At 38.0% G+C, this 25,381-nt stretch overlaps 1 protein-coding gene across 2 annotated transcripts in view; it reads right to left on the reverse strand.

Annotated features, from left to right (window-relative positions):
* GRID2 (glutamate ionotropic receptor delta type subunit 2) overlaps positions 1–25,381 on the reverse strand; it is a 680,288-nt gene that overhangs the window by 319,435 nt on the left and 335,472 nt on the right. The window lies entirely within an intron of this gene.

Consider the following 25,381-nt stretch of genomic DNA (forward strand, 5'->3'; position numbering starts at 1 on the left):
CTTCCCCTGCTCCATTGCCCTTCACTGGACACACTCCAGCACCTCAGTGTTCTTTCCTGTAGTGATGGGCCCAGAGCTGGACACAGCACTCGAGTTGCAGCTTCACCAGTGCCAAGGGCAGGGGCATGGCAACATCCCTGATCCTCTTGGCCACACTGTTACTGACACAAGCCAGGATGTTGTTGGCCTTTTGGCCACATTGCTGGCTCATCCCAGTATGTATCCATTTTTCTAAAGAGTTTATGAAAATACAGATTCCTCTCAGAATACCTCTCGGAATTCCTCTCACGTGAAAATTTTGTAGGCATTCCTATAGTTTACTTCCCAGTTTTTAGCATCTCAGTCTATAAAACACTTTTTATTATAAAACCTATATCTTTGAATAGCATCAGAGACAATTAATCTCAAAGTTTTGTGGATTTGTATGTTGGGTGTTTTTTTAACTATGTGAAACTTGAGTAAATATTTTGAACCAAAAAAATTGTTCATCTGCTTATTAATATTTTTACAATATTTGAGGTATATTTGTTACTTAAGTCTTCCTTTAACAAAAGTCTGTGACAGATAAACAGAGGCAGAGCAGTGTCCACTTACATGCAAGAAATTCCTTCATGTCTCCTTCCTAAAAAATACTTTAAAAAATAAAACCACCTGAAGCATACAGATTATCCATGATTAAATATGCTACTCATCCTTTCCTTGTGCACATGTAGTGTAATAGACAATCAGCATGCAGGATTATATGCTGCCTCTTCACAACAGATGCAAGTGTCACTTAATGGACAGAACAAGTAATAGTAACACATATAATTATCTTAAAATTTGGTATTTTATTCTTATTGCCTAATGTTTGATTACAGGCCTTGTCTAGCCAACACTTTCCAAGTTAATACTTTTATACTTGAATTAAAAAGCAACTGCCCCATAAAAGTTAAGGACTATTCTCTTGTTCTTACTTATTGCTTTCCTTAAAAAGGAAAGCTTAAAGGCAGTGGAAATGTTCTTACTCCAATTAAATGAAAGAAGAGAGCTTCTCCATCAGTTAGTGTCAGATGTTTTTTTTTCTTTTGTTTGTTTTATTTTTATTTTACAGCAAAAACCCTGTGTACAGGAGAGCAACAATCAGAAAACAAAGAACAGCAAGGCCAGACAACATTAAGAAGTACTCTCTTGAGGAGGAAAATGGGTTTGTATTGCATACAATATTAACAAAGCCATTATTGCAATGCTGTCTCTCTTACACTGCCCACATTTTATAGAAGACATTGATAATCTGGAAAGATTCAAAATGTAACCTGATAAGAAACAATAAAACTTGGAAAGCTGTTTCCCAGTAAGATAATGAAAGAAGCTCTATGCCCTAATTTACTTGAACTATTGAGAATAACAAAAATCAGAGCGTGTTTGCTCCCTAAACAGACAGCAGATAGAGGCAGAAAATTATTCAGTGAGACAAGTCTTACAAAATAAGGTGAAGCAGCATTTCTGAGTAGATATAAAAAAGGTAAAAACCCTTAATTCAAGTCTAACAAAGACTAGCAACAAATCTAATTTTAAGTACATGTTGAGAATAATGGTTCTCTATATAATGTGATTAACACAAGTTCAAGAAGGAACTTAGACCAAGCAGTTCCATCTACTTCCTAAAGAAAAGCATCTCATTATGAAATGATTACTCTTGGTGAATCTCTGACCATCTAAACAATTCTAAACATTCAGAAGTCCAGTAAAACACCTCCTTCCCCTGAACCACTCAATTTTCTTTTTCCAAACAATAAACTCTCACATACTACAGCAAATTTGAAGAACAAAATCAGAAACACATTCAACTTACTTTTGCAATTGTTTGGAGTTTGCTAGTGATAGGCATTAATATAATACAGAATAAAATCAGTGACTGCTTCATCACCAAGACACACACTGAGAAAAAAACATCATCACCTTTCAGGATGTCAACATTATCCACCAAGATTTTTCTGTTATATCACTACATTAAAACAATTCCTGATCTATCTGACCTATGGATTCTTCCACTGAGCTTTTCCCCCCGCCCCTGCTTAGAGGAACAGCCTGAAAACAGTGCTAGGAAAAAATTTATCAACTAACTCCTCAGCCAAAACAAATCTGTTTCTAAGATCGTTCTCTTCTCATTAACTCAGAATAAACAATAAACCACTGTTGAACTGGACACACAGGACACAATTTAACCTTGGACAATTATACTGTCTGTTCAGGAAATGATGTGCAAAAATGCTCTCCCCTGGAATCAGCTCTAAAATTACTCATACCTGTGATGGGTGTATCCCATTTTTCACCATCTGGACTAAAATGGCATTCCCATGTAGAGCTTTATCTCAGCCCAGGTTAGTGCTTCTCAATTCAGCCTGCCTCTGGAATCCTGATACATGAACATAAACTTTCTAGACACATGAAAAATGGGAACGTGGCAAGTACTACATACAAAAGTCTACCAATCTGATCTTTCTCTGAGGAAGTAAGGACTGTACCAAATACACAGATGAACAGGGTTGATGCAGTCAAGCCCCCAGATGTCTTTTCAAGTTTTCTGAGAAATACCTTCACAATAGAGACAAATTTTATCAGTGTGAAAAGTAACATCTGTCATGATCATAACAGTTACATTGGTTCAGACCAACAAGGCCTTGCTGCCCAATACCCTGTCTGCTAATTGGCCATTAGCAGGTGCCGAGGGAAAGAGTAAAACAAGAGTTAAACAGTTATGCCACTTTGTACTGGTGGGAATGGGATTGGAGAATTCATCCTTTTTGATTTATTTCAGGGGGAAAAACCAAGCCTAACAGAAAGGCATCAAAATATGTAAATAGTAGGGTTTGGTAATGAGAAACATGAAAAGCTACTCTATGGCACTCAGTGGTGCAAGTCTTGCATTACTTAAATTATGCCCACATTCACTCTTGGGTTTTGGCATGTATTTGTTGCCTGCTTGGATATCACAAACATAAGCAGAGCAGAGCTGCATCAGAATCAAACAGCATGTTGGCTGCATTAATGAAATATTAAGACACCCTAATTATAACTCAAGGAGGTTATTAGCATGCTGCCTTGTCTGTTCTTCTTGCCTAGGCTGTGAGATGTTAGAATTGCAAGCTGGGGAATATCACACAGTGGAAGACTCCAGCTTCTGAGTATTCTTCATCTACCGTGCTACAACTGCTACCCTAAGTTGCCCAACCAGTATTTTGGATTAGTTAGTGTGGAAATGCACAGCTCTCAAACACCAACAACTCAGACAAAAGCTTAGTTTGATTTTTTTGTTTGTTTGGGTTTTTTTTCTTTTTCTTTTTTTTTAATTCTTCCAGCAAGCTGACATATATTTAGCAGACATCTACTATCACTTACATTTATCTTTTCATGTATTCTGCCCCTCCTTATGGATACGCATGTTGGGTATCCTTTCACATATTTAACAACCTTGCCCAAAGTGCAAGTAAGATTTCTCTTCGCAGCACCGTTTAAAAACAGGAACAAACTACCTATATAAAATAATAAGTAAAGGTACAACTATGATTTATTGTAAAAATGCACACTTCAGTATTGCTTCACAATAACTATCTAGGTGCAGAATTGCACCCTAAATAGAGATGCACATCAACATCTCACAGAAACCCACTACTTTCTCTCTCACAGGACCGCAGCCAACTTTATAGCACATTATGCTGGTATCTTAATATCTGAATCTTTAGTACCAGAAAAGAAATAATTTTCAATCTATTTTGGATCACAGAACTCCTTTAGCTTATAATAATGCAGCTAAGTACAATGTCCCTTTCAGTAAGAGCCTTAAAGGACTAGTACACAGATTGTCTTTGTATACAGTCTCAAAGTCTGGGTATGACAAAGTCTTTTGCCAGAGATCTTAGTCCTTCAATCCCTTTTCTAGTACAGACAGAAGGACTAAAAAGTCAGAACACAGATGTATCAGGCTTATACAAACTAGTTTAGACACCACTTCAGTCATCAAAACCTTCAGCTCAGTACAGACTATAAAGTAAGAAAAAACTCATGTTTAACTAACCTTCTATCAGTCCTGTTGCTTTTCAAAGCCCAGGCAAGTTTATGTCATATCTTCCTGAGGACTATACTTCCTGAATAAATATCACGGCAACATCACACTAGTTTGGTTTGGTTTGTCTGTTTGGTTTTTAAACAGGTCAATTACGAAATTTTTTGGTTCCTGTGGATACAGTAAGTTCACTGCACATAGCAGACAAGAAATTCTGACTGTGTATAATCTACATCATGTTTTGTACTAAATACAGTATTCTATACAAAATTTCCCATTAAGAAAACTGTAAAAATTGTAGTTAACTAATCAACAACAACATTTGTATGATAACGAAGCACCTTATGTTCCCACTAAACACCACTTCACATGGTTTTTCCAAGTATTGTTGGAAGAAAATTATGTACAAAGCTGTTGTTGATGTATCCAGATTCAGGAGTAATTAAGCACATGATCATGCACTTTGATGAACATGAGTGCCATCCTTTGCCTTAGGGAAGTGGGCCCCACGGAGGAAGAGCTGGTACAGGCAGCTTTCCACGTAGAAATTCTGTGTCAATATTCTGTGTTAGTTTCTCCTGGTTTATAATTGGTGTGCTTGCCCTTTCTTTATTGTTGTGGCAGTAATGCTTGGGGTAATAGAATTAAGGTTGGGTAAATATTGTTCTGTGAAATTTGCTAAGAAATGAAGGTTTATTCAGCAAAGCTTAAAACTTCTATAGATTTATGGCTCTTCCTACAGCTTTTGTTACTTTTCCTGAATGACGTAGAAGAGAACAAATGGAAGATACATAAATATATAATGCTTGCAGAATTGGTGGGGTACCTAGCGACTCGTTAACTCTTGATGTCCATTCAAAAAAATCTCTCTTTATCAAGACATAAATTTAATGAATCTGTAAAGTAATAAAATGTATCTTATTGGTATAAATTACACCAGCATCTCAAGTAAATTCTGATATATGAGCAAAGACACTTTTTGCTGCCTACATGGTGATGGTTTTCTGATCTATAAATGTCATAAAAAATGGCATGAGACCATAATACATGAAATACAGACCAGGCCTAAGACTACAAACTGTAGACTCTAAACAAGTTTCTTCCATAGCTAACATATAAATATGTTTGAAGAAGTGTTAAAATGAACCCAGAAATATCTTAACAGTTTCCTTAAGCAAGTTTCTTTTAACCTCTTACATGGTTAAATTCTGCTTGAGAAAAACCATTCCAAATACTTCACATGACAAGCAGTCCAGTTTGTGCTTCAATTTCATTCAGAGTCCTGCCTAACTCAGCTCTAATCTGTATATGAAAAATTTCAAACTCATTGAATAATTTATTACAGAGTTTGGAAATGCTCTCTGCAACAATACAGGGCTTGGGTGTACTATGAGTAAATATTTTATTGGTTGATAAAAAGGTTTAAAAAGTTGCAGTGAATACCCAAACATTGGCATGATCAGCATTAATTCTCAGTGACACCTTTGCAGGTTTTTCCCAATATACTAAAAAAACCTCCAAAACTAACCAACAAGCCAACTGACCAACCAAAAAATATCTGCATAATCCCATGTAGATCACCATCCACCTATCAGGAGGAATTTAAAATCTAACATTTACTGTGATAGACACAAGATTTGTCTGGTACACGCTGATGACACAACTCAGAATATTCTAGAATCCAGTTGTACCTTAAACACTATTGTATTTACTGATTGCCTCCTTTTTTAATACTTTGAGCTTTTAAAAAACCTAAATCCATATAAACTAACTAGTTTAGTGAATCTTAGTCACAGATAAATTTTGGTTCATTTAAGTACAAACCAGAAGTTTCAGTTTATGTCCATGTTAGTAAAATTCAGATAAACCACCCTATCTATTTCTCAGTATTGTAGAGGTCACTGAGTGTGTGGAAAAACAGAAACTCAACTCTTAAAATTATCTAAGTTAGAGAAAAGCAAAAGGAGAAAGCAAAATAATTCATCATCAGAAAATGTTACCACCAGCAAAAGAAAACACAACACATAAATATTCCCATGTAAACAACATCCTTCCCTGTAGCCAGCCTGCAGAGGATGGCAATGCCCTTCATTTTACAGTGTCCTAACACCATGTTTGAATTGGTTCTTTTCTATGGCAAACGAGTGTTAGAGACATTTATCATACTGTGCAACAAGATCTCCTTCCCTGTTAGACATAAACTCCATTTAACGCTAAATGGGATTTGGACAAGCCTGAGATATTGGGTGAAAGAGCTGCTCTTGCTGCTAGATCTAAGAAACACTCAAGAAGTTTCTCCACGACTGAACCTTTGGGAGTTGTGCCATAGCATTATTTCATAAAATACTGACTACAGGAGAAGCATGACCCTACAAGTCAAGTGTGATTTTCTGTTAAAACAGCTTCCTTAGATGTATTGATTGATTAAACACAGAAACAAAATTTGTCTGGTTTTACTTCTTTCAACAGCCTCATTTCATGTAGCACAAAAAAAAAAAAAAAAAGGAAAAAGGCAGAAAACCTAAAAAGCTCCATTGGTTTCTCCTTCAACAGAGGAACATAAAACAATCTCCAAGCATGACAGCCACCACCATGGCACAGACTAACTAAACTGTATAAACATCATAAAAGGAAGATGGTTTCCTGAACTGAGACAATAATTATGTCAGCTTTACCTATGGAAATTATAGCATGAATAATCTAATTACTTATATTTTTCAAACCAATTCAAGGCACTGAAATTTATGTAATTGATTCAATTATTTTATTGAACAAGCTCCTATATTAATCTGTCTTGCATGTAACAAAGAGACATCTGTGACTTCCATTTCCGTTTTCAAAATTAAAGCTCCTGTAGGAATGAGTTGCAGTAGTCACAGCTATTATTGCCATTCCAGCCCTCACTGTGGAGGAACTAAAAGAAAAATCTGCTCACAGGCACAGTCAGCATTATGCTCAGACATGACTTTGTGAAGCAAGCAGGCACCAGTAGTATAGAGAGGAAAAGGAGGCAATGTGTATATTCAAAAGCTGTGCTATCTTTTTACTGAGACAACTGAGAGTATTTAATTTAAACAGAATATGAAATTATTCCAAATATTGTTTGGAAAATTAATACTGACAGGATAAAAATGATCACATTTACTTAGCCCCATTTGCTAATTTTTTTCTAAACTGCAGACTGAAATGCAATTTAAAAATAAACTCTCTTTGAAATATGATTTTTGAAATGTTGAACATGACAGAGGCACATTAACCATCAGCCTCAGTAGACTAGTCTGGATTTAAAGCTACTTGATTCTATTAAAAAGCATAACACAGTTCAGGATTTATTTAAATACATCTCCAAACTGTTTGGACAATTCAACAGATATGTGGGTGTTCTAAATATGCCCTCAGTTAGCTACATAATTACACTTAAATTCTGTTATTGCCATCAAAGGTGTAAAGAAATTTGCACCCAGATATGTTTACAACAGACATTTCAACACTGTCTAGTTCTTTAAGGCTGGGATCACACAGAGATGTCAGCATAACATTTCTTACAGTGAAAGATGAGAGTATTCAAAACAACAACTGCAGATAGGATCTTGAGAACATATGCTGGGACTAAATCAAAAGTCTCAATGTCAACAGAGCAGCATAAAATACAAAACACTTCTTGTGCCCATCCTACAACTATGTTTTAATGTACAGGATTGACAATACTGAGTCCATCTGTCTGGTGCTTCTTTCTGGAAGAGTTGCCATCAGAATGAACTACACAGAAAAAGATTTGCTGTCTTTTTTTAAAAAAGATATTATTTTTTTTTTTTATTTCCAAAGTCCCTTTTTGTTTTAAGATGTCTTTTTACTGGGGATTGATTAGATTGCTATTTTAGCTATATAGAAAGCAGGAGCAAAGGGAGAGTATTAATAGAAGAAACAGCCAGTATTTCAGACCTCTACTGAGTATCTTATGAACCCACCTTTTCCCCTGCTTTATAAATAGCTAAAATTTCTGTTTATACCTTCATCAGTATAAAGTGAGGTTGTTGTAACTCCTTCTACCAGAGCCTTTTCTGTCATCTGCATTACTATTCCCATTCAAATGAAATTTAATGGTGAATTTCAACAAGTCCAAATTTGAGCAGCTATCTTCATCTACTTTCCTTTTATCCATCTGGCCATCACTTGCAAAGCCCGCTACAAATATTAATTCCTAATATCAGAAATTGCATAATCTTGCCTAAAAATGCTGTCTCATTTCCATGTCCCTGGGCTCCTTTACTATTTGGGCTACTTCTTCCCCTGTTCCAGCCAAGCCAGCCTACTTTGGTTTTGTCCAGCTGCTTAAACAGCCACTTGGCTGAGTGATGGCAGACAGAGAAGGTAAATGATGCCTTCTGTTTTCTTCAAAGAGGCCAAGGGAAAACTGAAATCTGCACAACAGCAGTGTGCACAATTTGACTAAATCTTTCTGTCCTTAGAGTGAAAGCATTTTTACAGCCACAAGGAAAACTTGTAACTCTTTGAGAAGTGCTGATGAAATCGGTTTTCTACATGCAGTCTTTTAAAGAATCACAATAACAACAAAGTTCAGGCACTGGCCTAGGTAGCTGTCATTCTTTGTTGAATGCAATAAAGATTTTTGTGGAATTAATCTGAATTATGAATTTGTTACACTTGTTCCCTTGCGTGATTTTTTCATGCAGGCAGTGTTTTGCTCAATGTAGAAACGTCACAGGCTGTGGCTAGAATTTCAGTGCCATTTTTAGGCAGAATTTCAGAGTGTGACAAGCATGCATCCTCACATCATCTATGTGGTCTTCAGAACAAATATTGCAAAACCACACCCACTACATATGGAGCCTGTGACTGCACTGGAGTATCATCATAGTAACACTGTAGTAGCAGACAAATATTCATATTATTGATGTCATTACTATCTCTGGAGGAAAATTCCTTCCTTGCTGTAATCAGATTCAAGAAAATTCTTATCTGATGGGTTTTTATTTTGCTTTTAAGTACCCCCCCCCACACACACAATTTGCAAGAAAGTTATAAATTAACACCAAGAAAAAAAAAAAAAGGAAGGCAGGTACGCACCTTAGCCTCTTCAAAATTGAGAAATGTATTTAAAACTCTTTGGTTGTTAAGCAGGCTCTCATATGGAGCAAGGACAGAAATAAATAGAAAAAAAAATCAAGCTCCTTCATTTGAAATAGGGATTGGAAGCTGTAGTAGCAAACCCACCTCTTGGCAAGTATCATCTTTTAGGTCTGACCAAAATCTGCTGAATCCACAACAGAGGAAGAGATGTGGGGGAAAAAAAGGGACGTGGTGTAGAGTATGAGCAGTGGGAAAATAAGGAAAAAGCATACATGGAAGTGGGGTAAAAAGAGATCTTAAGATGAATTTAGGAAGGAACTGGGACACAGAGAGACCCACATTCTTTGGAGAGCAAATATGTTTGTAGTATAAAACAATGAAGGAAAACATATACAGGGTATAGGTGGAAAAAGAGTCGGTCACATGAAACCATGGCATTGGAAAACCTAGCAGACAAACAGCACCAAGAAGAACCAGAAAAAGAGCTGGCATTCAGACAAGAAAAAATTAAGAAGAAATAGAGGCTGTTATACTGAAAACAAAAGACAATGAAGCTACTGGCAACTACAAGAAGAGGGGAAGAAGTAGCGTGGGAGAAAAGAAGAGACAATGTAGAGACAATCTAGACTTTCGTATTTAAATTGGTTCAATTACTTTTGAAAAGAAAAAGCAGGGGTTTATTACTTTCAGCAAATGGAGGAGAAGTGGAGGAGCAGCTCTTCAGAGCAGTAGCAGTTTTGAATTGGAAGAACAGACAATCCAATATTCTAGCAACAATCAGTATATTAATCATTTACTGCATCACACAAGAAGTAAAATCAGACAATTCTGCAAAGTGAAGAATCCTATAGAACAACTGGGGAATCTAGGAATTTAATAAAACACATTCAACATCAATTCATCAGGTACAATGGCTGCTTGTTTCTGTAAAATAATGAATCAAAAATGTTATGAATTTTGGCTCAGGGACCTGAATTGCTTGATACTTCAAATTTTAATGGGTTTGAGAGAAGAGAACTCTCCAATGAATAAATGAATAAAGCTGTTTTATCTTACAGGCATCTCATAAACTGTTTAAATGAAATTTGAAATATATTAGCTATCAAAACCAAAACTGTTTTTAAAATGGACATATGATGAGTTTAGGGTTTAATTTTCCCACAAGAACCTCAAATACCTCACAGAAGGATTGTATAAGATATATAATGTGTCAGTTGCTTTTGTAGCTTTTCCTAATCTTTTTCTTAGCCATTAGAGAACTTTGCTCCTGAACCACTCACTGCACCTTTACCACGATGTCATCTCCGGCTGCCAAGCATTTTTACTAGGGGTGGAAGTGGTGATGCATGCAGAATGATTATGTGGCTCAATGAGCTGTGACAAAGGTGCAATAATAACACACTCGGGATAGAGCAGTGAATTTTAAGGCAAAGGCCAGATTTGAGGGCAGCTAAGAGCCTTATCACCATGTCAAGGAGAGCTCTGAGTGGACATGGGTGCACTGTTTCGAGGTCAGGCACTGGTGACTGGCAGTGGCCAAAATGAAGTGATGCTCATTACCTTTTACTGCCAGGATGATGTACACTTTCAGGATGGTTTAGGTGAAGAACACTGCCTACTGCTGCTTGACTCCAAAAAAAGAGATTATAGCTCTTCCTGATGGGATAAGGAAGTGGACTGCATCTGGCAGGGATTAAATTAACAATTTTTTTATCAGCCTGAATGATGCTCTGGATTTGTGGCTAGAACAACTCTGATAAAATCCCAGAGTTTTGATTATTGCTGAGCACTGCTTTGAGATTTCCTCCTTTTTCCCACTTCACCACCCTAGTTCCAGGCTGGAGATAGGCAAGAAATTGGGAGGAAGTTTTGGTGACAAAAATTGAGCAAAGGGATGTGCCATGCTGTATAATGTAGACAGCAATAAAATCTCAAGAACAGGTGGAGGAATTCTATATGTTTGCATGTATGACATCCCAAGCAAATCATTCCCAGGATCTGCTTTCCAGGAAGCAGCTGGACAACTGTCTGCAAATGGGTAGGGAACAAAGCATTCCTTATTTTGTTTTGCTTTCACACACAATTTTTGTTTCACTTACTAAACCATCTTTCTCTCCATCCCTCAGTCTTCTTTCCATTTACTCCCTGTCCAGTGGGAGAAGGGAGCAAATAGGTAGCTGGCTGGGTCTAACCCACCTGAGGAACAAGGGGCTACTGCTCACAATACAGTCTGAAATTCCAATCAGGAACAACTTAGTCCTCCCCCAAAATCAAACTGAGAGAGGTCAGAGCCTCTGTTACATCCAGCTGCTGCATCGCAAATATTGCAACAGGTTGATAATGACAACAGAAAAGCTATTCCCCATTCCAAAAGTATACACCTCAAGGTGCATGATTCCACTTAGAAAAAATATTTTTTGGTCTTTATAATTGTGTTTAACTTTTCTGACTGATCTTTTCGACAGATATTTGACTATAAGAGCCAGAGGTAGATGAATGAAACACGTGATTAGAATTTTTTACTGCATTTACACAGCTCTGAAATATGCTACTGTGTTGGTGCAACCTAAGGGCTCAGACTCCCTGTAATTTATCCGGAATTCTAATGAATGCTGAAAATGCATGAAGTCAGTTTAACATTTCTCCTGGGTGGATTTCCTCTGAGCTAAGGATTACTGCATCATTGGTATGATATATTTGTATTGTATTTCTTGAAAACATGGCATCATCTCAAAAATAAATATCAGCTTGTTGAGCTTCTGTGAACCTGTTCAATTTTGCCGGCTGCTATTTTCCTAGGATAGGAAGATGATGAAACACTGATTGGAGCAATAGATCAATGTAGAAGATGAAGCTCAGATGAAAACAACAGTTCTCACCTCCACAGTGTCTGTGCATTGATCTTAAAATTTTACATCTTGAATTTAAATCTGGAAAGTACTCTAATTCCTAAATACAGCTGTCAGCAGACATCTGCCTGCCTTTGTATTGAAGTCAGCCAGTGTGGGGGAGTTAATAATGAGGAAAAAATACAAAAGGAACCAAGCCCTCAATCATGATTGAAAATCAAATATTATTATTTTCAACTAGAGACAAGTCCAACAAGCTGTATTTTTTATCTCTTATTCATCAACAAAGCCTTAATAAATCCTAGGTATGAAGCAACAAGTAAAAGGGACAAAAAAAGGCCATAACCATATATGCTTAGCATCAATCTAAAGGTAAAAATGAAATATGTAAATGATGCTGCTATTTTCACTAGATCTTTTGTCATTGCTCCTTCAGTGAATATAAGGGACAAAAGTGAGGAACTTCAAAAGAATAGATAATATCTGAAGAATGGACAAGCTGACAAAAGAGATTAGTGATGAGAAGTGAAAGATCAGCGGAGCCAGATAATCCTCAACATCTGTGTAAGAAACGAAGGAGAATGTGAAGGTTATGTACAAGATTACTTTTCCTAGCAAGAGGTGTCTTCTGAAGGACAAGAGAGAAAAAAAAAAAGTTAACATTAAAGACAGTGACCATAAAACAGAAGTATAAACGTTAAAAAGCAGCCACTGCTGCTTTATAAAGTGGGAACCATCAGCTACATTAAAAGGATTTATTACATGCGAGGCAAGAGCTCTATTCAAATACAGAAAATGCCATGAAGAAGAGGAGGATAAACGCTCACATCAGGATGTTACTAGTCTTAATTGTCCTCTCATCTCCTCCATTGTATTTTGCATATGTTTCCTGTTTTCTTTCTTTGCACATTTTTCTCAATATCACTCTAGTGCTGACACTGACTTCTGGAATCAACTGTGTCCAGAATTTTCTCAAGATTAGTATTTTGATTGTGTGCAGGCTTGCCCAAACATCCTCAGTGAGAAAGTATACACCTTTTATTGTACAGTATAGATGTGGTTTATACTAAAAAGTCTATGGCACAGGAGTCTGAGGTACAGGTCTACTGGAAATGCACAGTTTCTGCTGTACAGTGTTGGCTGCACAAAAAGTGATCATCCACTTCTGCCACGCATTCACACACCATGGAAGTACCAGGACTTGCCAGTTTTGCCATTACCACTGGCAGTCTGACATGAATCATCCACTAGCTAGAGAGAGAAACACACACACACAAAAAGTGAGGAAGACACTAGGAAATCTTGCTAAGGAAATGTTTAGCATTTTGGCATGCATCAGTAATTTGAAGAAGGTATGCAAATGATTTTGTGAGTCAATTCAGCAATTACTCCTTAGTAACTATGTGAGACACTTTCTATACTTCACCAAGTTTAGCAAAAATTTTATTTTAATGATTTCTCAGAGAAGATGTTTAGACCTGGCAGCAGGAATTCTCATCAATCATATCTCATCAGTCCCAATACAAACCCACAAACTGTGAGTCTATCAGACTTGGAAGGAACACTTACCAGCTCTTTCAATGTCTGATTACTGCTTTATGAAAGAAAATAAGAGGAAGAAAATCCAGGATTAAGAAATCCTTGTGAATTCTGTTTTGTTTCCACTCCAGAGGAGTATTAAAATATTTAAAAATGAACGTCCGAAATAAACGTCTTTGATACACTTATAGCACAATCATTAAGGTAAAATACAGTGGCATCCTAAGTACCCATTGACCATATTTTGAAGCAGTTACAAAGATTTACCTTAATGGATGAAAAACTCTTTGCACAGAAGGATTAGACGATAATAGAGATTGATCTGCTATTTTTTTAGGATAAAGACTTGTGCTGTGCCACACTGTGAACCTGAACTACAATGTATAAACTGTATTACTGTCTCGCTAAAGGATCTGATTTGTCTCATCAGGTTGGCAAGTGCATAAACTGGACTCAAATCCCTTCTAGTGGTGTATCCTTCTTTTTTAGGTATCTAAAAACTAAAGATTGAACGTTACCCAGTAAGACAGTACCATTTGCTGGAGGGGATATCTGCCACTGGAAAGATTAGAAGATGATTTCATAGTTATGATTTTCAAATGTATAAACGAGAGAACAAAAAAGGCCAGAAGTTTTTACACATTGAGAAGCAAAGCAGATTCCTCCAGTCCAGTACACTGACCCAGGCTCACACTGGTCTGCTATATAATTGCCTACCTACAAGTTTTAATTCATAAATGAAAGACTCTGGGTTTTCTACACACTAGTCACGAATCCTTTTAGAAGTAAAATAATCACAATACATAAAAAGGTCCATGAATAATAAAACTGTCTGGAAGAAAAAGAAGTTAAGTTTGACAATAACAGCTTTGCCCAAACCCCAGGGCAAATTACTTCTGTGCTTTTTTATTTCTATCCAACTCTACTTTTTATTTAGATTGTTTCCGTCAAAGAACTAGGATATTATTTCACAAGGGTTTTTCATAATTCCCATAGCTCTTTGCTGCTATTTTTTTCCATAAACTTTCCTTTAAGAGTTATTATTGACCTTACTTTTGTAAAAAATATTTTTCCCCAACAAATTCCCTCCAACCCTTATATAATCTTTTGGAGAACATGGTAAACTCCTTATCACCAAAATGAACAAAAGTAAAATAATTAGAAATTTATTCTAGATACTAATTTTTAAGGGAGAAATGTCATTGTATTGTACTCTTATTTTATTTGGAAGAACATAAAGATATTAGAGAGAGAGAGGATGAAAGTTTTTAAACTTGTCAGTCTTGCCATACATGTGGAGGTCTAGCAGTGTCATGGCCTCAATTCTCCCATGATACTTCCATCAATAAAACTAAGGGTGTGGGTAGAGATTTCAACCTCTTCAGCTCTTTCTGTTAATTTGTCACTCTCCAAGTTCTGGAGTTAAGAAACTCAGGTTTTCTGCCTTCTACTAATATTTGATAAAAAAGTTGATTGAAGCTGAGCTGAATTTAATATAAGGACAATGAAAGATAATTATCTAATCTAAGAAAATTCAGTGGCATGTACAGCAAAAGAAAAGGTTTTAAATATATATTTGAAAGTAGACATTTGTTGGCAAAACACTAATTTCTGAGAAGCTCATCTAATGCAAATGAATTACCCAGCCTATGCATTTTAAGTATTTGCAAAATACACTTACAATGAAACAAAAATACATTTTGAAGCATACATCACAACCTCACCACCCTATTTACAGCTACATGAGCGTATAACAACATAGCATCTATTTTTTTTCTTCGGAAACATCTGATTTCTGCCACATGCTATACTGAGGTACCACAGACCCCACATTCTAAATCATCTTTCTAAATCTAACTTCAGATCATCAAAGATATTTAGATACCTAATTCCCTTTGATTTAGTTGAAAACTAGGCAGTTATGCAATCAAATGTGCTTGAAGATGAAGATAAAGATGTCACCTTTTTCTGGGAAATACTTAAAAGCTTTAAATACACCTTATATAACTACAGTCAAGCAAACAAATTGTTATCACAACTATGCAGGAGAAAATTTTACCTGGTCAAGATATTTTCTTTACTGAATTCAGTGGCTCATTCAATTGATCATCAACACTAGGGGTTAAAACGTCTTGGAGACTGGGTCAGGGAAGGTTTGGATAGTGAAAAAATAGCACTACTTCCAACCTGCCTGTTGAAACAAGATGGTAAAGCTGGAAGGCTTGTCAAGAAGAGAAAAAAAGTTTTTTGCTCTCAAGCTGACCTGGCAGCTGAAGATGCTAATAATGTTCAGTGGGGGAAATTTCTCATTGTTTTGTCTGTTTTGAGAAGCAGGATTCCTCTAGAAGATAACACAATGCTGTAAAAGACCCAAAACATTCTTACCAGGTCTAGGCCTGCTGGTGGGGGAGAGGAGACATAAGAAGTTTGGAGACTGTATTACTGTTGGGGGTTGGTTCTTTCCCTTTTCCCTCTGTGGAATTTTCCCCCATTGTCATGCTAAGATACCTGTTGACTGGGCCCTGGTGACAAGGGGGAGGGGAGGAGAGAGAAGAGGGAAACCCCTCGATATCCAAACATCCAGAAGAGCAGACGGAAGGCTCTGGCTCTCCCCATTTCCCCGTGGAGTTCGGACGAGAAGGACGATCGCTGCCTCAGCTCCATCCCTGCCATCCCAGCGCTGGGAGCCATCCTCACTGCTGTGGGACCCTGCCCTGCTCCCATCTCACTGTAACCTGCCACCATCCAGCACTCTGCTGAGCACTGGGACCCACACCGTGAGCGGAGAGCTCTCTCTCCATCTCTCTCTCCCCCTGGGACAGCTCTGCCATCACCCCCAGCCCTCCTGCAGCTCTGCGGGACCCGCCCGCCCCCAGCACCGGGAACTGCAGCTCAGGGAAAAGGTGCCTGCAGCCAAAAAACACTGGGACTGAGTCACTGTTCTGTTTGTGGGTAATTTCATAGCTGTTGTTGTTCTTGTTTGTCTTGTTAGATATACTAGTAAAGAACTGTTATTCCTATCCCCATATCTTTGCCTGAGAGCTCCCTTAATTTCAGAATCATAATAATCTGTAGGAAGGAAGGATCACATTTTTCAGTTCAAAGGAAGGCTTCTGCTTTCCTTAACAAACACCTGTCTTTCAAACCAGGACAAGAACACAGCCTTGTGAAGGACTGCACCTGTGCCAGGCCTTTAATGGCAGACAGGAATGGCACATGTGCTTTCTGCCCTGGCTAAGATGGAATAAGCTTAGCAGTGGATGTGTCTCTGTTTTGCTGGAGTGGTTTATACTTCAGCTATGGATTTTGGCTGCCTGGTTACCTGCAGGTATTTCTGTTCTCATACTGCCAAAGTCTTCTTCCCTTCTCGCATGCCTTCTTTACATGAGGTATCTTTTCCTTTCACTCTCTCCCGAACCACCTTTGTGTTAACACCTCCTCCTTTAAGTTATGTCCACTACGATGTAAAACTCACTGCACCAATTAGCAGCAATTCTCAGGCATTGTGCAGGAGTTAAGAAGCTCCCAGGGGCCATTCCCAATAGGTGTTTTTATTCAGTGCCCTGATTTTTGGAGACAAAATAAACTCACTGGGTTACATGATGGCCAGGCATGCCAGTCGACTCAGTGCCTAAGGACACAGTGTCAGAGTCCTTTACATCTTTATCTACACTGACAGTATTTCTGCCTGCCCTACTTCTTATTTCTCCAGTAAAATCAGCTTTTACACAGCCATGTCTTTCTAGCGTGGGAAAGAGAAAGGAAAGGGTGAAGATCTGCTCTTGGGCTGTTGTTCTAAGGCAGCACAGGTAAGTCAGGAAAAAAGGGGATAGAGGAGGATTGAAAAGTACAAGAGGTGAGATGAAAAGGTCTGTCTCTTCCCGATGACATTGGCAGAGATGACTAAGATTTCCTTGGAAAAGCTATTATTGGTTGATGCACAGCACATCAGCAAGTGCAAAGGGTTAGCTGAAGACAGCACACGGGTTTGGTCAATTGAAACATACAAAACTTGTCTGTTTTGGCTTCAGCAACACAGGCAGTCTGCTTCTGTCTTCAGTGCTATTGGCTATTTTGACAACAATATCAACAAAAATCTGAGGAATGCAGGAAGGCTCAAATATCAACTTCAGAATTTTTTTTCTTCCTTCCAGAAATGGGTACTTCTAATGACACAATTTTGATTAGTCTCAGAAAGTGTCAACTTCCCAATGATATAATGAATGCTGTACAAGAAAAATCAAAATGTACGTATTGTCTTTCAGTACATAAAAATGAAGCCAGTTGAATGGGAACATTTTAGCATATGATGAGTAGGGGAAAACCACTGTTCAAAAAGTTCCAAAATACACATTAGCACCAATTAGTCTTCTGTAATAGGATTAAAGAGCCACAGTTAAGGAGAAAATTTAAGCTTATTTCATAATGATTTATTCTTAGATGGCATTTCTCTGAAGTGCCATTTCACCATCAACCTCTCAATTACACTCAAACCAACTCAAAGTTAATCCAGCCAGCAGAATTTTCTAAAGCATATAGAGCAAATATGAACTGAGAATTGCCTTTTATCATAATTTTAGATTTTAATTTTTTTATGGTTCAAGGGCATATAAGTGGTATTTTGAAGAAGTGGAACTCACTGTAATATTCAGTCCAAGGCTTGAACAGCATCACTTTCTATCTGAGGTCTAAACACAGGCTCAAATGACTACTGTATTATCAGAATCTTCTATGTAAACTACAACAACTTTTGGAAAAGCAACATCCTTTAATAATTTACTCACTGTTTATATACTGTGGGTTTTTCAGAAAAAAAAAAATTACAACAGGACTGATGTATGAAGCAAACAGTCGCTTTTTAATCTGAGCATACACCCACAGCAATGTTTTTTTGTTTGTTTGTTTATTTTTTTTTTAAAGCAGACCTGTTAAGCCATGTATTTAAAATATGCCCTAGCTACATAAAACCCTCTAAGACTTTAAGCAGCAAAACAGCTAGAACATTAAATCACAAGAATCAGGGGTGGGCTTTTTTTTTCTTTTTTGGTAAAGATTATAGGGAATAGCTACCTATTTCTTCTGCTTAAGCACATTAAAGGCACAAAAATAAACCAACACAGAAATCTCTTACATTTGCCTGAAACGTACTAGAGTTTGGACATGCAAGTGCTTGGAAAAGCTTCTGCTTCTGATATCCTAAGTAGCCACTGCACTGTCTGAAACAGAAACTACAATACTTCCATGTCTGGCTATATTCCAGTTTCGGTAATTGCACTCTACCTGCACAAATTGCTTTGGCAGTTTTCATTAGGCATGGTATTATTCCTTATTTCCAACCTTACATTGTTGCTATATGCTATTAACACAAAGTTTCACTGCTTCAGCCAAGAAGCAGCCACATACCCATGGAAACCTCCACATATTCAGTTTTTTTTCTATTCATCCATTCCTCACTGTTCCCTAAAACCAGTATTCTGGAAAAAATTTGGGAGCAACTATGAAATCAGCAATACACTGCCATAAGTCTAATCTTACACACATACACCATTTTTTAAGGTTATAAGTTACCTTAGGGGAAAAAAAAAAAAGTTGTTTTTTGTTCTTTTTCAGACAATTTTGAAGTAGTTACAACTCTTTGTGCCTCTGGTTATTTTGTGGTTGTAATGTTTAGGGATGTGATTAGCTTATGACAAGTAGAATAAACATGGTATTCCACCAGAATTTCATCCAAAACTAGTATTAAGAAAGTTTGGAAAAAACACAAAAAGAAGTTGTCTCCTCTGCATAATATACAGCCCAAGTCCAAGCCCTGATGCAGAACCAGAGAAAATCATCACCTGTGTTGATGGACTGGAAACAGTGGCAGTAAGGCTGTCTCTTCAGTGCAGAACCTTTCCATTTCTTTTGATAAAGGCTCTGTAGATTCATATTAATTTATAATATTCTACACCAACCTATACTGTTTCTTTACAGTTATAATACAGTTTCTTTTGCCCATAGTTCGAAAGCACGTGTTTATGAGACAATTATTTTCAACTTTTTGCAACTAATTAATTAAAAGAGCATGTAATTGGCTATGAATTAGCATATATTAAAATACAACTGTTGAGAAGGAAACTCTGAGCAGGTCTGGTTCAGAGAAATTGTCGGTCATTATGTCAGAAAATTCAGATTCTAGTACTAGAATCAAGATGGCAGCTTGAACTAATCTGTTGCAAAGAATAATTCCCTAGCTAGTTTTTTAGTGTTATGGTTTTGGATTTTTTTTTTTCCCTTTCAACTCTGTGGCCTCTACAATAAAAGATGAAGTATCAAGGCATTAACCCCATTTTGCCACATGAGCAGCGTAAATAAAAAAGGTAACTTGGATTGGTGCTCAGTTGTACATTCTTCACTGGCTTTGCTCTGCCTGACCTTGAAGTTAGGTAATGTATGGTAGGTTCATCTTCATTTATCCAGAGATCTTTCTGACATTCTGTAAGTTAGACTCATGGCAGGTATTTTTTATAACATCAGACTTCATGAGCTAAAGACAGGAATAAATGTCTTCTCCTGTGGCTGTGGAGAGTTTGTCCAATCATCTCCCACAATTCTATCATAAATAATATCTAGAAGGGGGTTATTATCCTCTCTGATTAGATTCGTAGATGCGCTGGTTTTACCTTGAAGGCACCTGAGGGGAGGGCGCAGTAGGAAGTTTTTCTCCATGAGAACTTCCTCTGTGAATTGATGGGACCAGTTGGAGGCTGGTTTAGTTGTTGACAGCCTGAGAAACCGATTGGAAAAGTCGGTTCGCTCCGTGGATCACATTTGAAGCAAGTAAACCCCGGGAAAGCTCTCTTGCCTTTCCATGCTCTCCCAAGGTAACACCGACCCGGCCCGGGTCCCTCTCATGGGCTGGGCTCGGGAGGCTGCCGGGCCCCGTTTCCAACCGGGAGCCCCGATAACCAAAAGAAGCCGAGCCCATCGCTGAGATCCTGGCCCTTTTCCCGGTGTGTCCGTGGCTGGGAGGGGGAGGCAGCCGGGCCCGGTTCGGGAGAGCCCCCAGGGCTTTGTGTGCTGGGCAGGGCAGAGGGAGAACCCCCGGGCTGCGGCTGGAGCTGGGGGCGGGCAGCGCCGGGGGAAAGCCATGGACACACGGCCTTGGCACCCATTTCTCCTCTGCGTGCGCTTTGCAGTTCTCGTCCTGCCCCTCCAGCGCGGCCCGAGCACCCTGAGATCCTGACACAGCTCCGGCATGGCCTGGCACAGCCCCTGCAACTTCTGGGGGAGATTTTAACTTTTCCAATGCTCAGATAAGACTTACAGACTTTCCATCTTTCCTCGGGTGAGGGGAAGATGAACAGAAAGGATGCACCAAAGTCAATGAAGCAAGATCTAAGTTTCTAGATGGAAGGAGAATGAGGAGATGCTTGAAGGTTGGCTGAAAAAAATTTTTTGTAAGACATAGGGATGGACTGTACTACATGAAAAAATTCCTTTAAACCATGGAGAAAGACATGGGGGGGTGGGGTGAGGTCTAAAGTGTTTGGAAGATCCTTTGCCCTGAGGGAAAATGGGGGATCTCTGTTCCTGGGAATGAAGTATGGACAGAGAGAAGTGAGCTGAAGAGAACTTTTGCCTTTGAGCAGCTCATCCTTAAAAGTAATACCCCATGACTTTAACATGAGCCACAACCCAGCTCTGGGAAGGCTGTGAAGGTGGGAAGAGTTTCATGACTGCAGATCCTGGGTGGCTGCTATACATGGAAAAAGTGGAGTCAGGAGGGAACTGGTTATTTCCTCTCTTGAAAAAAAATCCCTATAGCTGAACAAGAAGAAACTCCTCTCCCTAAAGTGACTGAAAAAAGATTATTTAAGTAAGGAATTGACTGAAGTGTCTCTGTATGTTGTTAAGATGTAAAAAAAGGGGAATGGTCTGAAGATCTGTTCTGAATTTATTATTTTTCTTTGTGTTGTTAATAAAGTTTTTCTTTGCTCCCTTTTAAGTTTTAGGCCTGCTTTGCTTTTATTCCTAATTCTATTTCATAACAAAAGGTAAATATATTAAAATTGGCAAACCCAAACCATAACATTTTTGGTGCGTTCACCAGGAAACAAAAGACTAAACCAAGACAGTAGACTAGAAGCTAAATCCACAGTTACTGATCCTAGAAAAAAATAACTCATATGTTAAAGTATGAAACCAGTAATGGATTTAAGGAAGAATGAGGGGAGAGGATGAGAGGTGCAAAGGACAGATTATGCAGCAAATAATCAAGGTTTTAGGCAATCAGATGGGAAAAACAAAAAACCTGACACTAAATTGACTTCTGTCAGACATGGATTTTTTTTTGTCTTTTCCAGAACTTTTTCAGATCTAACATAATGACTTAACAGCCCTTAGAAGTTGTGCTATTGACAGAAGAGCTCCATACTAATGTGGCATCAATAACATAATTCCCAGGGTTGGAATTAACAGCAAGTACACAATGTGAATCCACATTGGTGAGACTGTAGCTGCCCACTGTTACATAATTGAAAACACTCCTTTTCTCTTAGTAGCACCAGACATTACCAACACCAAAGGCATTCTCTCAGATGTGTCCTTTACTAATGTGACAGTCAAGGCACACAAAGAAGCTGTAGACTCTCCTAAACAATTTTTTAATCTTTGCTAATAACTCCGCAAGGTTTCTGTGAAATGAAAATGCCAGAGAAGAATGGCCATTACCATACCTAAGGGTTGCAATTTGCTTTTCTGAAAATGCACCAAATATTCCTTGAAATGGTGAACCTAGGTAAATTATATTGTCTGACCTTATGAAGAGCAGCTAAGATGCTTAAAGTCCAGCAGAGATATCGGATAGTACTGTGGAGGCTCGATTCTCTGCTGTAACACCAGATCAACAATGACATGCACAGTCAAAACTATAAATAACTTACATTGACACTTGAATTGGCTTGGTACATATGATTAAATCAAAAGAAAAAGAAAAGTCAGGAAACACGCTGGCCATGGAATGCTGCTTCACAAGCAGCAAGTCAGGTGAGCACTTGGAGCTGTGGGGGTATGAAAAGAAAGAAGCTTGACAGCCTGGAAACCTCGATGACTTAGTTAGCAATCAGTAGCAGAGCCATTTGACTTATCAATCATTTTCAGCTCCCAGTTGCAGGGAGGTTTCCTCTGGGGTTTACCAGAAAGATGATAATGAAAGAAGACAGCTCTCCTATTCTAAAGGCTGGGAGACCTTTTAAAGGCACCCAGTGGAAGTTATAGCCCTTTTAAATTAAGACCACAATTTTCAACAGAAGAGATCTTGCAGTCATAAGTAGAGTTCCACTAAATAGCCAAAGAGATGCTCTTTCAACAGCAGATACAAATTTTCTTTTCTTTCAAATCTTAAACCAAAATATCATTAACTTATTCTACATTTAGGGCCATTCTTTCCTAAGTTTTTACTGCAAAGAAATTAAAGCTTTCTATCTTGTATTCATACAGCCAGTGAAAGTCTCAAGAGCTGGACAGAGAAATGAGCATGGTGAGGTTAGCCCATTCAGAGCACTGCTGAAATCTGTTGTTCATAAATTTTACTTCCTGCCCCCCCCCCCCCCCCCGAAAAAACTTTTGAAGTGAAAACAGCTACAAATATAAATCACCAACTTGCACAGGTGAATTCCCAAAGCTTAAGTGCCTCCAGAAAGGATATGCATTTCCAGCATTGCTCCAGTGGATGTCAGTGGAACCTACAAATTGTTTTATTGCATTGAGTCTATCCATCAGCCCAATTCCCAGTTTTTGCAATGAAACCAAATCCATGGTCTTGTGAGGTTACAGAAATAACAGAACCTTTTGAGTATTTGCAAGTGCAACTCTGACAATGGTTTAAGGTGGTTGGAATATCATGTTTGAGAACTGATCACAGTCCATTGATTTGCAAAGTCAGGAATCACGGCTCTGAATAGGAAAGGGTTTTCCCATAGATGCACATCCTACTTCCAGGACTATGTGCAATTCTTTATTAGTAAAAAAACTAATGATGGAAACCAAAGGAGTGCATAAAAGAGGAATTGTTATCAACAGAAGACATCTCTACCTAAGTGAGAAAAAGAATCAACATGACAAAAAAATTACTATTTAGGAAATGTTTTGGAAGCAAAAGTTAAAACAAATTCTCAGTATTTACTTTCCATCCTTGACAAATTAATCAATTTCACTGCAAATCTCTGCATTTCCTCAGTTGTATGACATAGTAGGCGATATTAAGAACTGTCTTTTCTTTAAGAACACAAAAAAGTGACCATTTTTACAAATTGAGAATAACACAATTGCATCTTTCACTACAAATTCTCACAGTCTCATTTGTGTTTTATTTCATTTAAGCCTTTAAGGCATAGCATCTGCACTGCCAGCCTACACTCAAGATTTGATGCTTGGGTTGAGCTGAAGTTAAAAAATAAATCAAAAAGATATTCTAAATACTGAAATGTGATTAGCCAGATGCAAAGTCCTCTCTTCTTCTTCCTAGTCCTGACATGACCTGACTGACTGTCTTGAGGGTACTGCATTTGTAGAAAGTGAGTATTCAACCATTTCAGTGTGCATCTTTGCCTCATTTAGGTGCCTCTGGAAGGAATGTCCATCCCAAATCAGTAACACTTTTGGCTTCTGGCTGAATACTAGCATACTCATTATCTCATATAGCTTGCAATTAGAGCTTTCCTCTTAACTGTCAGCAATGGATGGAACTGGAGCACATCCATAGCTTCCTGAAGGTAACTGGCTGACCAGTTAACCCACAGCTTTATGATTATCTTTAATCTTCAGAAGACTAAGTTTTATGAAGTTTTTTTCACCAACTCTTTCACTTATATTCAACAAAAATGAAGCTATAGAAGTAACCATAAGTAGATGTCAAACTGAAAATTTTCTCTGCTTCTGCCAGTTTACCAAAATCTTGAACAGTCAGGGTTTTCTTGAATTAATTAATGCAACATTTTCATGAACTGAAGTACTTTGCATCTCTGTGTAGTAAAAATTCTAAACATCGCTGAAACTATATTATTTTTCTTGTGGCATAATTCCTGTCTGTGAGAGGAGCACGGTGATTTCAAAGGTGTTGATTCTTCACTTATATTGAAGCTATTACTGTTTCCTGATGTATACTGAGATATTGCAAGACTTTTTGAGACAGGTCTCAGGCAAAAGAACTTCAGACCTGCTTAGCCATGTCTGTTGGTTACTACATTTCTGTCACAGGGTCTGCCAGTGTCCTAATAAGGATGAGTGGTCCCTTGTTGGTGTAACAGCATCAAAGCAAGGCACTGTCCTGCAACTGACCAAGAGGCGTCAGGACTTGACTGCAGCTGTATGTGGATCTAGGGAAGAGATGCTCTTCTTGGGTACCATTTCTTGCCAATTGAGGATAACAAACAGGACACACTAAAGTGTTCTGCTATCCCTATTACCCACATTAAAACAGACATTACCTGGAAGACTGCCTCAACAGTGTTGCTCTCTCTAAATGCAGAGGAGTAATAGAGCTAATCTCATCTCAGATAAGGAATATCTTTTCAGGTAGCCAAACACCACCTCTTTGGCTATGCAGCAGTATTAAGGTGCTCTTCTTATTTTGAAACTACCACACCATATCTGACAGAAACGGAATTCCAATATATCCTGGCAAGTAAATATTAATTAGAAGAATATAGAAAGAGTAAATATACATAAAACTCACATTTTGCCTTGCCACCCTCAGATAAATAATGTTTACTAACCATATTGACGCATATACATTTACTATCTGCCACGTTAGCTGAGAAGCACAGACCAACATATGCAAGCAGTCAAACAAGTAATGAGAAAGATAGACTAAAAT

Source organism: Cinclus cinclus, chromosome 5 (assembly GCF_963662255.1).
Source record: "Cinclus cinclus chromosome 5, bCinCin1.1, whole genome shotgun sequence".
Lineage (NCBI taxonomy): Eukaryota > Metazoa > Chordata > Aves > Passeriformes > Cinclidae > Cinclus > Cinclus cinclus.